This window comes from Pinus tabuliformis, chromosome 9 (assembly GCF_031772625.1).
Source record: "Pinus tabuliformis cultivar Carrire ecotype Pingquan chromosome 9, CPIR1, whole genome shotgun sequence".
Classification (NCBI taxonomy): Eukaryota; Viridiplantae; Streptophyta; class Pinopsida; order Pinales; family Pinaceae; genus Pinus; species Pinus tabuliformis.
Genome location: NC_142307.1, coordinates 573,655,406 through 573,670,898, shown reverse-complemented (window position 1 = coordinate 573,670,898; position 15,493 = coordinate 573,655,406).

Below are 15,493 nucleotides of genomic sequence, written 5' to 3'. Positions count from 1 at the left end.
AAATGGCCCTACTGAGGGGATCTTGTGTGCTTGAATTAAGAAATATAAGCAATCAAAATGTTCACCTCAAAGGTGTCGAGTTGTTTGTTGCTTTGTATGAGCATTTTGACCTTAGCCTTGTCCAACTTTGCTTCTTGCCTTTTCTTCTTGGTCAATTTTGTTGGTGCAATCATGTACTTAGTTCCCCATTCATGGATTGCGGTAATGGTTGTATGAATGAATTTTAGGGCTTTCACATTTTCCCGCGATTTCCTTTGCATATCATGTAAGGGAACTACTGCTTTATGCAAGGTGACCAAATCCTCATAAAGATGCCTCATAGTGTCTCCTAATGCCTGGATCTTACCATATATAGTTTCTTGAAGCTCTTTCAAGCAAGCATGTGTGGAAGACATCCTTTGATTATCCACTTGGATTTGTTCTATTTGTTTCTTTGCAGCTTCCAAATCCTTTGTAATTTTTTTCTTTTCTGCCATAAGGAAATTTGTATTCACTTTTTAAGATCCTGCAAAGTCTAAGTTAGCTACAGTAATGGTCTAAGGATTCCTTCTGGTGTTAGTAATGATCACCCTTTATGTGTGAATGAAAGCATGATGTGCAAGATCATTGGGGAAATATTTCTTCCTTTCCTGTACAATTATGTTATGGAGCTCATTAAAGGTCAGGCAAGAAATATCCATGATTAGGTCATTATCTAGAGGATAGATTTCTTCTTCACCACCAAGGGGATTGCCCATCTATAGGGGAGGTGGAGGTTGGCTGACGATCTATTTTGTAGTAGCAATGAGGTTAACATCTTGGTTCTACTCCCCTTGTTATATCTCTATGTCCTAGGCTAATATCTGCTCCTCAATCTATTGAACAAGCTCATGATCCTTCTTTTGTCTGCTCTCTTCTTCTTCAAATTTTCTATGTTTTTCTTCATCTTCCTACTTCAATTTGGCTTCTTCTTCTTCTTTTATGTTCGTTTATTCTTGTGCTTTATTTTCCTCTTATTCCTTCCTTTTTCTTCTCTTCCTTTTTCTTTTGTTCTTCCTCCTATTTCCTTTCTATTTATCGTTGCTTCCTCTTCCTTTCTACTACCATAGTTGCTTTTAAAATAGTTGGATCTGTTTTAAATTCATAGCTTTTCTCCTCTACTGGGATATGGGAAACCTTTTTCTTATACTTGATACTCATTAAGGTACACTCTTTCGACTGCTTTAATTCCTAAGTAACACTTTGTTTTGGAATTGCATTATTGGAAGTGCCTTCGTGATTTCCTGGTGTATGTGACCAATAAGAGGCATTTTAGGAATTCTTATATTTTCTTCCTTCGCCTGACATAGGTCCCATGTAGCCAGACAAAGTGCAACTTGGCACAATGTTTCTTACAAACTCCTCTAGGATCATACTGATGAAAATATGTCGTATTGAGCCTAAGGCTTTCCAATTCTATGACTTCAGCTTTTGTGTCCTTCAAGTTCTTAATCTCATAATATCCCACCTACAAGGGAAGAGTAGGCCAAGGTGCCTTCTACCTCCTCTGTAGTACTGCAGTTATACCTATGACAAAATGATAAGCAACCTCTTGCATGACTAATTTTTCCATGGCATACCTCGACAAGAGATGAGATGGTTTATGGTAGCCAAACACATTAAGGTATGTGCCATCTAGTGAGGCAAACCAATCCACAAATTCTAACACTGAACTCATTTCCTCACAAGACATGCAAGGGGATTATTCTTCAAAAATAATCTGGTATAGGACCTTGAAGAAGTGATCAGCCAGTTTTTCAAAGACTTCTCTTTAGTTGCATTCTGCTAATAATTTTGTGCAAAAAATATTGATAGGAGGATCTCTAGGTGTCCATTTCCAATCCATGACAGGGAAAGAATTGCAAGCACAAATCTTTTCCAGCAGGTAGGAAGACATGTATAATTGTGATTGCTTTCCTTTTGGTGGATTCTTTGCCTTGTTCATGTTGATCTTTATTTGTCGAGACACAAGATCAGACCAATTAAATATATTCCCTTTTGAGACAATCTGATATAGCATGTAAACCCATCCTTCCGGGAAGGATTCAGTATTCTTGAGTCCATAAACTCAACAGCACAACACTATCAAGTACTGAAATACTTTTCCAAGTGATTTGGTCTTGTAAGAATTATTTTTTGCTTAGCGAAACTTTATCGGTTCCTTTACCCACATCTTGACAACTTCGTTAGTGTTTAGTTAGCCTATCACTGCATAAAAATGAGATTTCATGTGTTTCTCAGGCTTAGGCGAGTTGTAGATCAAGTGGACATCATGTGGGTGGTAGGAGGTAATTTGTTGCCCACTAACACTATTTAGAGACATGTTCTTGGTATCCAAGCCTCACAGAATCCATCTAATGACATATGCACATGTTAAGATTGGGAATTTACAAGCGAACTTGTGAAACCCTAACCATTGGATGTTGATCTAAACCTGTCTATCCTCCAAATCTACTTTAAATTTTGTATAGGTGAATGCATCCTTGATAATATTCCAAGTGATATCAGATTCCTTCTCAATGTACAATTGTGTGTCAAATAGAATGGGAACTGATGTTGAAGGACTTTCAACAACTTGCTCATTACTTATTTTTGTAGCCTCCTTTGATGCTAATAATTTGGGAGGCATGATGTTATCTTTTGATGAGAGAAAAATATGTGTAAGACATGAAGTGCCTATATAAAGAGATACACTCATGGTAATAACAAGTTAGCTTTAGCATATCAATTCAACAATCAATCTTAAAGCAAAAAACAGTGACTAAGGAGAGAAATTATGCAATACTGGGTTGTATGAGGGGGGGATTGGATCTAGAATTGTGCAATGTGTAGTGAGAGAGGAGATTGAGGAGTCTTGACTAATAGAGGGTTAGAATTGCACAAAGCATAATCTTAGCTAGCAGAAGAGGGGAAGGATTGTGTAGTGTACAGTCCCAGTGGAAAGGTTGGGTCATTGCTAGTTGGGAATGTGCAATGCATAGCTGGAGGAAGCTAGTAACTATGCATTTCATAGTTTCTACTAGTAAGGAGGGGGCTTGTTGCTTGGGATTTCACAATGCGTAGTAGGAGGAGTTAGTAAGCCTTGAGAATGTTGTAGTTCAGCCTGCAAGAGAGGAAAAAAAAATATTTGGGATAGAGGAAGAGAAGAGTGTATATCAAATTTAGAATGAATTAGATCAATCACTAGCATCAACCAAAAAAGATCATGCAAGGGAAAGAGCATGCATGCATAAAAAGACCCAACAACAGTAACTGGTGTTAGGCGAAAAGACTTGAAAGGGATGTGCCACTTGTAAAAATGACTCAAAAAAATGAAACAACAATTGTACAAGGTAGTAATAGAAAAAAATCTAGTAACTACAAGAAGAAACGTGTGAGGCGGCACTTGCAAACACAAAAGAGATAACGCGACAGAAAAAGAAGCAAAAAGCGACACTTTAGAAACTTACTTGGAAAAGCGCTGCAAAGAAAATCCTAAGCTCCTTGGAATCATGGGGATGACTAGAGCTCCAATATCAAATATGAAAATGATCTCTAGAATCATCTATTATATAGATTTACCCCCACAACATTAGGGTTAGGTTTTTTTACGCTCATGCCTAAAATCAAGGAGAAAGTGACCCTTGTCCATAGACAAAAGATAGAAACTTATGCCACATGGTCAAAGAGGAATGTGCACTCCCTATTTTGTAGGGATATGAAATTATCTTTTTCCAGAATATTGAACAGCTCAGTGGAAGAAAGGACTGCACAATTCCCAATGATAAGGGAATGTGCAGTTCACTAGCTCAGTGGATTACCTAGTTATGACTCTTAGAGAAGGATTTTGCATTTTTCTCGCCCATTGACTTCCTGTCTCACAATATTGCACAGTTCACTTCCTCAAGGAATTGCACACTCTCCAATGGGATAGAATTTCATAGTTCCCATAGGCGAGACCAACCATAAATGCTAGATCATGATAGAAGTTAGATTGTGTCTGAAGAGGAGTGTACTTATCTTTAAACGTTGTGAAACTGTTGTTGGCAAGACTCAGTTAAGACATGACTCAAGTGTTGCATGAAAGGAGAAATGATTACGACACTAGCCAATCAATAGGAACACTTGACAGTAGTGAAATATTAGTTCTTATAGATAAATTTTAGGCTCCAAAATCGAAGCATAGGAAAATTTTTGGATAGGGGTTGTACAAGCTAAAACACTTGGTGACAAACTGGTAGAGCTCTAGTTTCTCTGTATGGATCTAACTCTCCATACCGAGTCTATCTCTTTAATAAGAATTTTTTGTTCCATCAATCACCATAGTTTCCTTACTTGTCTCAACCTAAAGATATGGTTTCCTTCACTCTCTTCATCAACGACACACTAACAAAAGAAATTTAAATATCAATTGTTACGATTAGGGATGAGTATATATATATACACGATAAAAAAGGATGTCACAGTCTTAGTTTTCATCTCTGGTTTTTCTCTACTATCAGCGAGCTTGTTCAGTACCTAGTTAGAGTCACTTCAGGAACACAAGCATTGCCTCACTGCTAACAGGCTTGCTCGAGACCCCGACGAAGTTGCTTGCTTCACCTTTCTACGCAAGAAGCCTTTCTCTTCTTTCACCCTTTATTTATTTTATTTATAGAACTGTGCTTAGGCACTTATTATTTCATGAGGCGGGAGAGGGATCCCGACTTATTAAGAGCAGAAAAGGTTATTCCTTCAGAGAAAGGTATATATACATCTCTGAAATATAGTTCATTTGCTTGAGTTTCCTCCTCTCCTTTTCGTACTCGACCAAGTTGACAAGTTAAAAGCAATCAAAATTAAAAGCTAATTAAAGAAGAGGATCCTATTAATAGGTTCAAGCATCATAGATCCACTAAGGTTTTCTTCGAGAAAGAACATATTTTCTGTCTAAGCATCATAGACTAAAATATACAAGTCCCATGCAAAGAAGTAAACAATCAATTAACCAAACATTAATAGTTGTACAATGTCCTTTCCAACTTTACCATGCTTATTTAGAACCAAAGCACAACTTTCATACAAGGTTTTTTTCGAAGAAACTAAAAGAAAAGTGTGAGATGAAAGGAAAAAATGATGTCGCAACAAAACTAAACTAAACTAAACCTACTCCTAAGCTAACAAAAGATAGTCAAAGCTTACGTGAAGCAAAATTTCCAATGTAACCAACGAAGCATGTTATGACCTACAACAACGAGGGAATAAGCAACAAGAAAGATCATTAAGAAAAGCATACGTTAAGAAAGATAAATCGAAACATGCTCGAAAATCTGAAGGCACAAATCATGAGCAGAGAAGTATGACAGGCAGGCACGTACTAAACATTTTGTTGTTGTTTCATAGTGTTCATACACATCGCGACAGACTCTCATAAAAAAGCATCCATTCTAACTTTCAACCTTGGAAAACATGAAGAAAGATAAAAAACTTATTCTCAGCAAAGGGGCTTGCCAAGTAGGAATGCTCCAACCATTCAACAATGGGATCATGATGAACGGGTGAAGGATCTCAGTGCTAAAAGATAAGTTAATTTTTATCGTGACCGACTCTCATAAAAAAGCATCCATTCTAACTTTCAACCTTGGAAAACATGAAGAAAGATAAAAAAACTTATTCTTAGCAAAGGGGCTTGCCAAGTAGGAATGCTCCAACCATTCAACAATGGGATCATGATGAACGGGTGAAGGATCTCAGTGCTAAAAGATAAGTTAATTTTTAACATTTGTGATCCATTCATGAGAGTTCTCACGTGAAAGAGTATCAATTTGATCATGATTGGAACACCCATCAAGATCACGAGATCGTGGCATAACCATCAGCATAGACTGAAGTGTCCTGACATCTTGACATAGTTCCAAGGTATCTAATGGTAAATCATCAAAAACTGGTGTCTTGGAATAATTAACAGTAGAAGACATAGAAACATTATTGGATGAATCAATGAATATATTCAGAAAGCCATGATCAGGGTTTGATTTTTCATTCAAGAGAAAGAGATCCTCATGACTTGATGAATCATAGAGAGGGGTTTATTGAAAACATGAAATTGCATCCTCAACTTCTTCATATTCACAAGATGAGGAAAGAGATAGATTATGAAGAGTGAATTCTTCCTCATCTTCTTTTAATCTAAAATCCGCATTCCACCACTCCTGACTTCAATCAGAATTACTATCATTAAAAACTGAATCATCCATAGATGTGAGAGGTGTGATAGATTCTTTGAGCATGTTAGCACAGTGGGTAAAATATGAGGAGGAAATTAAAATATTGGGATCGTCTTTAATAGATTATTCTTGTTCATAATCGGAATCCCAAACATATCCATTATTAAGGATATCATGAGTTTCTTGGTCTCCATTGACTCCAACTCAGACTTGAACCTTTTGACAATCGAAAGAAACTGATATAACAGGTTGATGTGACAAACCAAGATAAGCAGGATCAGATGAAATAAACGATGGAGGGTAAGAGATGGATTGAGAAGAAAAAATGTCATTGATTAAATCAAATTCAAGATTGAAACTTGAGTTCAAATCTTGAATATGAGGGGAAGGAGAATATGGTGTTCGATTGGAAAATTGATCTCTAATTTCTCCAACCTTGACTTGGGTGCATGGAACTACTTGATTTGGTGAAGATTTGGAAGAATATGACGAGTCACATGAAAAAACAGTTTCTTCTTTTGGAATTTTGAGAGCTCCATGACCAAGAACTATTGGGAAACTTAAAAGGGATTCGGATTGAGGCAAATTCAAATAAATATGAACAAGGTACTGGAATTTCTCTTTCATAAAATTCCAATCTATGTGATCCTCTGAAAACTCATAATATAAATTAATAAAGTGATCATGAAAGTCTTCAATGGATTCATCATATTTTTTTTCTGAGATGAATACTCTTCTTATAAACACTTCCGTAATCATACCTATAAAAATCTTGGTGAATCTCCTTGACAAGTTGCTGGAAGGAGTGAATAGAGGCAGTTAGTAGTGTGTAGTGCCATTTTTTTAACAGGTCCTTCGAATGTGAGAACGAACATCCTACAAGCAACATTCTCACAATTAATTTCATAATATTCACATAATTCAAGAAAGTGAAGGGTATGCTCAATAACGGTTGTTCCACCCTCGCCGTCAAATTTCAAATTTGAAAAGTCATGATTTCAAATTTGTAACTTTAGAAAATCTTGATGGGGTTATGATATGGGAATAAGCCATTCAAGGTGAAAATGTTAAAACAAACTTCACGGGCTCGACTTGTCATCTGGCCCTCCTTCTAGTGCCAAAATCTTGTTGACGGTGCTGTAAGCCAACAATAGACGTAGGGATTCTCCCCGATGTGAAGTCCTAATTAGACCCCCCACCGTTTGGAGTAGGAGCCCCAACCGAAATATGTTCAGTTGCCAAATAGGTGGTATCAAAGATATGCCTTGGCTACAATGAACACATAAGATGATATATACATTACTTTGGTGATAGCAAGTGTATGAACTTTGTGATATATCAGATGTAATGCATGAAATGTTCCATCATATCAAAGGGAAATAAGTCAACCCCTTAGAAGAAATTAATAGTACTATATTAAAAGAGATACACAAGCAATACAAAATAGTCATTAATTAACCTGCAAAATAATTCACAAGATAACAATGATCGTAATAGCATAAACAACACAAATTCAACAAGATACATACTAAAGTAAACGAATTAGTTCATTAACATTAGTGTAAATGAAACAACATACATCACTAATATATCAAGAATAGACCTACTACATCCACGACATATGCATAAAGGTGTGTTGGCTCTGAGAGCTTCTTATTATAAAGTGAAAGTTCCAAGCATACAATTATATTGATAAGAAACTATCCCCAGTAGTGGAACATGAAGCCAACACTTGGTTTTCTAAAGAATGATAATCTTACTATACTAGACTAGAGAAGCCAAGGCTCCAAATATCCAGTTCCAAGTCCTTTTCTTTACTTATGAGGGTTTATTTATAACAAATGAGATGACCCTTCACCTCCCTTTGTGACCTTTGAGCTTCCCTCATGACTCTTGTAATTATTTTGTCTTTGTTATAATTAATGACTTTTCATATTCCACATTTAAATCTTGGACTTCTACTTACATATTTATTTTTTAAATGCAATAAGGCAAAAACCCATATAGGACAAAAATGGGTAGAGCCTAATAAGCTAAACTAGACACATTAAGTCTGATTTTGAGGAAACTCTAGCTCAACAACTTCAACTTGTAATTCAGTAGCTACATATTGATGCCAAAATTTGTACTGTGCAATTGTCACCTCAAACTTTACAAGAGGATTAGGCTGATAACTAACGCTAGCTTCCATAGCATCTGGGTAGATGGTTTTGGAACCAATTTGTACTTATTCACCAATAAGAACAACTTCATATTGACCTTAGTAGGACCACCTATGTACTTCTACATGTTGTGTTTGTTAACCTCCAGGTCTTCTTTGGTAGTGATATGCTTCAGCTAGTTCAAGCATTCCTCGGTCTCCTTCCTAACAACATTTCTGCCCTTTTTCTATGAAAATGGCCCTACTGAGGGGATTTGTGTGCTTGAACCAAGGAATCCATCCTATTGTCTAACAATGCATAACTAGTTTAAATTTTGACCACAAAGGTGTCAAGTTATTTGTTTCTTTGTATGAGCATTTTGACCTCAGCCTTTTCCAACTATGCTTCTTGCCTTATCTTCTTGGCCAATTTTGCTAGTGCACTTTTGTACTTAGTTCCCCATTTATGGGTCATGGTATTGGTTGTATGAATGAATTTCAGGGCTTTCACATTTTCTCATGAATTCCTTTACATATCATGTAAGGGAACTACTACTTTATCCAAGGTGACCAATTCCTCATAAATTTGCCTCATAGTGTCTCCCAATGCCTAGATCTCGTCATATATGGTTGCTTGAATCTCCTCTAAGAAAGCATGTGTGGAAGACATCCTTTGCTTCTTCATTTGGAGTTGTTCTATTTCTTGCTTTGCAACTTCCAAAATCTTTTCCATTTGTTTGTTTTCTGCCATAAGGAAACCTATATTCGCTTTTGAAGCTCATACAAAGGCTAAGTTAGCTGCAACAATGGTATGAGGATTCCTTCTCGTGTTACTGACGATCACCCTCTTTGTGTGAATGAAAGTAGGATGTGGCATATCACTGGGGACATTAGGGGAGTTTTTAGGTCTAAAATGGACCTTCTAAGAAAAATGTACAACAAAAATAAACTTTATAAGAACCAATAGCATTCAAGATGATGATGTCAACCATGGGGGATGATTCATCATTTTTGGAGTAAAAATGTAAAAATATTAAAAATAAATAAAATAATAAAACTACTTTTTCAACTCTTATTTTCAACTTCTCTCCTTAAGTTTTTACTAAAATTTTGAGTGGGAGTACTCGTTGGATGCAAAATTCAATTCCTCATCCAAGGATTACCCATCTTGCATACTTTCGATGGACCCTACTACACGAAAAATGAGAAATACATGAAAAACATGATTAAATCACGTTTTTTCATGTATTTCTCATTTTTCATGTAGCAAGGTCCATCGAAAGTATGAAACATGGGTACTCCTTGGATGAGGAATCAAATTATGCATCCAATGAGTGTTTTCACTTGAAATTTGAGTAAACCCATAGGGAGATAAGTTGAAAATACGAGTTGAAAAAATAGTTTTTTCTTTTTTCCCTCTAAAATTTGATGATGTAATCAAATCTCAATTTATTATATCCACTATTATTTTATAATTTCCTTAGGAGGCCCATTTTAGACCTCAAAAGTCCCTTAATGAATATTTCTTCCTTTCATGTAAAATTATGTTTTGGAGCTCATTAAAGGCTAGGCTATAATTATCCATGATCGAGTCATCATCTAAAGGAGAAATTTCTTCTTTACCACCTAGCGCTTGTCCATCTATAGGGGGAGGTGGAGGTTGAATGACGATCTGTTATGTACTAGAAATGAGGTCAAATTTTGTTTATGCTCCCTTTATTCTATCTCCATTGCTTGGGTTAATATATGCTTCTCAATCTCTTGAACAAGCTCGTGATCCTGCTTTTGTCTGCTCTCTTCTTCTTCAAGTTGTTTCATATTTTATTCTTCTATCTACTTCAATCTGGAATCTTCTTCTTCCTTTCCCTTTAGTACTTATTGTGCCCACTTTTCCTCCTATTCCTTCCTTTCCTTCTCTTCCTTTTGCTTTCGTATTTCCTCCTGTTTCCTTTCTATTTCTTGTTGCTCCCTCTTCCTTTCTACTTCCATAGTCGATTTTAGAATAGTTGGATTTGCTTTAAATGTGAGACTTTTCTCCTATGTTAGGTTATGGGAAACCTCCCTATTATACTGATACTCACTTGGGTGCACTCTTCTAGTTGTTTTACTTCTTGGGTAACACTTTGTTCTAGAATTGCATTGGAAGGGTCTTCCTAATTTCCTGGTGTATGTGACCGAGAGGAATTATATAAATTCTTTATATTTTCTTCCTCCGGACTGTCATAGGTCCCATATGGATAGAAAAGTGAAACTTGGCACAACTTTTCTTGCAAACTCCTCCCAGATCATACTGAAGAAAATATATTGTACTGAGCCTAAGGATGTCCAATTCCATGACTTCAATTTTTTCGGTCTTCAAGTTCTTAATCTCATAAGATCCCACCTATAAGGGAAGAGTAGGCCAAGGTGCCTTCTTCTTCCGCTGCAGTATTGCAGTTAGACCTGTGACAAGATTATAAGCAACCTATTGCATGATTAATTTATCTGTGGAATACCTTGGCAAGAGATGTGATGGTTTCTAGCATCCAGACACTCTGAGGTATGTGTTATCTGGCGAGGAAAACCAATCTGCAACTTCTGACACTGAACTCATTGCCTCATGAGACATGCAAGGGGATTTTTCGTCCAATATCATCTAGTATAGGACCTTGAAGAAGTGAGCAACCAGATTTTCAAAGACTCCTCTTTAGCTGCATTCTGCTAATAATTTGCAATAAATATGGATAGGGGGCTCTCTAGGTGTCCATTTCCAATCCATGTTAGGGAAAGCATTGCGAGCACAAATCTCATCCAATAGGTAGGCAAACATGTTTAATTTTTGTAGCTTTCCTTTTGATGGATTTTTCATCTTGTTCATGTCGATATTTAGTTGTTGAGACACAATATTAGACCAATCAAATATCTTCCCTTCTCATACAATCTCATATAGCATGTAAACCATCCTTTTGGGAAGGATACAATATTCTTGAGTCCATAAACTCGGCAGCACAACACTATCAAGTGCTGAAACACCTTTCTGAGTGATTTGGTCATGTAAGAATTGTTTGGAGTATGTTGAAACTTTGTCAGTTCCTTTATTCACATCTTGACCACTTCCTTAATGTTTAGGTAGCCTATCACTGCATAGAAATGAGAGTCGATGTGTTGCTCAAGATTAGGAAAGTTGTAGATCAAGTGGACAACATGCCGTTGGTAGGAGGCAAGTTGCTTCCCACTAGCACTATTTAGAGACATTCTCTTGGTATCCAAGCCTTGCAAAATCTGTCTAATGACATTTTCACATGGTAAGATTGGGAATATGCAAGTGACCCTGTGAAACCCTAACTATTGGATATTGATGTAAACTTGTTTATCCTCTAGATCTACTTTAAATTATGTAGCAGTGAATGCATCCTTGATAGAATTCCAAGTGATACCATAGTACTTCTCAATGTACAAATGTGTTTCAAATAGAATGGGAGCTGATGTTAAAGGACTTTCAACAACTTCCTCGATACTACTTTCTGTAGCCTCCTTTGATTTTAATCTCTTGGGAGGCATGATGTTATCTGTTGATGAGAGAAAACTATATTCAAGACCTACAATACCTATACCAATATATGCACTCATGGCAATAACAAGTTAGCTCTAGCAGATCAATTCAACAATCAATATTAAAGCAACAAAAAACTGACTGAGGAGAGATATTGCGCAATAATGGGTTGCATGAGGGCAAGCTAGGCTCTATAATTATGTAATACATAGTGAGAGAGGAGATTGCTTAGTCTTGACTAAAAAAGGATTGGCTTGAGGGTTGGAACTACGCAATTTGTAGTCTTAGCTGGCAGAAGAGGAGAAGGGTTGCACAATGTGTAGTCTCAATGGCCAGGATGTGCCACTGCTAGCTGGGATTGTGCAATGCATAACTCAAGGAGGTTAGCATCTGCACATTGCACAATTTCAATTAGCAAGGAGGGGGCTTTTTGCTTTGGATTGCACAATGTGCAGTTTGATGAGCTATCACGCCTTAAGAATGTTGTAATTCAGCCCGAGAGAGAGGCAAAATTTAGATATGGGACTGAGGAAGAGAAAAGTGTAGATCAACTTTAGAATGAGTCAGATTACTCACTAGCATTGACTATAAAAGATTAAAAAGACCTATCCGGAGTAATTGCTAGTAGGCAAAAAGGCTTGAAAGGGATGTGACACTTGTAAAAATGACTCGAAAAACTGAAATAACACTTGTACAAGGTAGTAATAACATAAACTCCAATAACTACAGGAAGAAATAGGAAAAGCGACACTTGCAAACACAAAGGCGAAAAAAGCGATGGAAAAAGTAGCAAAAAGTGACACTTTAGAAACTTACTCGAAAAAAGCGTTGAAAATTAAATCCAGAGATCCTTAGACTCATGGGGATGACTAGAGCTAAAATGTTGAATAATAAAATGAGATCTACAAGCCTCTATTATATATATTTACCCCCACGAGTTTAGGGTTATGGTTTCTAGCGCTCATGCCTAAAATCAGGGAGAAAGTGACACTTGTCCATAGAAAAAAAATAGAAACTTATGCCATATGGTCAAAGAGGAATGTGCACTGGATGTTTTCTAGGGACACACAATTTGATTATTTCGGAATATTGTGTAGTTCACTGGCAGAAAGGACCGTGCAATTCCCAATGACAAGTGATTGTGCAGTTCACTAGCTCAGTGGATTGCGCAATTCTAACTCTCAGAGAACGATTGTGCATTTTGCTTGCCCAATGAATTTTGTCTCACAAGATTGTGTAGTTCACTTCCTCAAGGAATTGCGTAGTCTGCAGTGGTAGAGGATTATAGAGTTCCCAAAGGAAAGACCATCAATCAATTCTAGACCAAGACAAAAGTTAGCTTGTTTCTAAAGAGGAGTTTACTTATCTTTAAAAATTTTGCAACTGTTGTCGAGAAGACTCGGTTAAGACATGACACAAGTGTTGCTTTAAAAGGGTAAGTGATTACGACACCAACCAATCAAGAGGAAGACTTGAAAACAGTGAAAGATTAGTTCTTATGGGCAAAAGGTAGGCTCCAAAATCGAAATGTAGGAATTTTTTTAGAGGGGGGTTGCAGTAGATACAACTGGTCATGCGATAATATAAATGAAATAGTATGGAAAAAAAATCCCCCCAAGTGATATAGTACAAAATTAAAACAATAAGAAGTCTACTAATTGCATTGTATTTGTGTGTTTAATGAGAAAAATTGTTTGACAAACAAATAATATCAAGAAGGACAACAAATTCCCAATATTTCATAGCAGAGGATTAGGAAGAGAAGCCAAGGAAAAACCAAAATCAACTTGTTATATGTTAATGAATCTCCCTATTATGTAGAAAAATGAATGGATGGTCTCCTTTTGTTAGATTATGTGCTTGCTATTTCTCTTTATGTATCACAATTATAGGCACGCAATGGTGTCACCAAAATATGAAATTGATAAGGTTGAAAATTAGTATAAAATTCGTTAATTAACAAAATTGGATTTTTAGAGTCCCACCCACTCTTGTGATGAATTAGCGATAATATGAAGTGGTGAAAATCAAGAATCCTATAATTAATATATTTCAACATGTATCCCTTTCTATACCTAGTATGCATGTGTTCTTGATTAAGCCTTAGTTATTGTTGTTAAATTCTTGCATATTTGCAACAACAAATATTGGTGTGCTCAATGTGAATCTTCATCATGGAGAAGAATTGAATGTGTTGTAACTCAGGAAGGCATGCTATGGAAATACACATAATGGATCTCCGAGTTATAAGTTCAACTATAATTTCTATTTGAATCTTCATCATGGAGAAGAATCGAATGTGTTGTAACTCAGGAAGGCATGCTATGGAAATACACATAATGGATCTCCGAGTTATAAGTTCAACTATAATTTCTATTTCATTGATAAAGGTAATTATACTCCTTTATACTAAACATTTAATGACAACTATTTTCTTCTCAAAAGTTTAGGATGACTCTAATATCACTTATTTTCCTCGATATTTTTTATGCTCCATTGAATATGAAGATAAAGGATATCTGGATGTGGCATGGATTTTCTTTTGCTTCTTATGTCTCATTTGATTCTTCCTTTAATTGTATCCTCTACATTTTACGTAATTACTAAGGAATCAACACATTTTAGTTTAGTTGATAATCACCATGCTAGGTAGGTTTTATTGGTAACCAAGCTAACCATTTTGTTAATAGATAATAGGAGATTGTTTTGGTTTTGGAATATGACAATTGGATATAGATCACATGGTTGCATGTGTGCGGGATAATGCCATTAAAATTAGAAAATAAAAGAGCACATGACTATCTAATATATTAGTATGAATTAGGAATTGTAGCGAGTAATTTTAGCTTTATCTAATTATTGAAATTTTCACGTGGGACTCTCTACATTTTATTTAAACTTCATATCATTATAATTAAGTTTGTGTGTTCATTTTGATGTGATGGACTATAAATTAAAATTATCAAGCATACAACACAATTTCATTTTATGATGCTCGAGGTTTGTTTTAGCCTAAGGATGTTGATTCAAAAATTAAGTTTCTTTAAGTTAATAAAATATCTCCCTAAATTATTTATTTCTTTGTGCATGTTTATTTCCATTGTAGAAGTTGCTATGTTACCACTAGTTTGCATTCATTCATAGTGAAAAATAATTGCTAATTTTCTAGTCTTAATGTATATATAGAGTGAATAATGATCATCCCTTTAAATACAAACTTTAACTAAATCACGTGCAATTGTTTAAAATACTCATACTTAAGAAATAGAAAAATATTAATCACAAAAATAATTAATTTGAAATATATATATATATATATATATATATATTCCATGTGTGTTAACTTGGAATTTCATTAGACAACTTCGCTATCTTTGAAATTCCACACATCAGATGACATATTCATAATTTACGTATTTATCTAAGTTAGATAAATACGTAAATTATGAATATGTCATCTGATGTGTGGAATTTCAAAGATAGCGAAGTTGTCTAATGAACTTGCAAGCTAAGTACATAAACTTGCACAATATGGACTATGTGAGTTTATGGGGTACTTTGCAAATTCAAATATTTATATGTATTAAATATTAATGTGTGTGAAATAATACTTGTTAA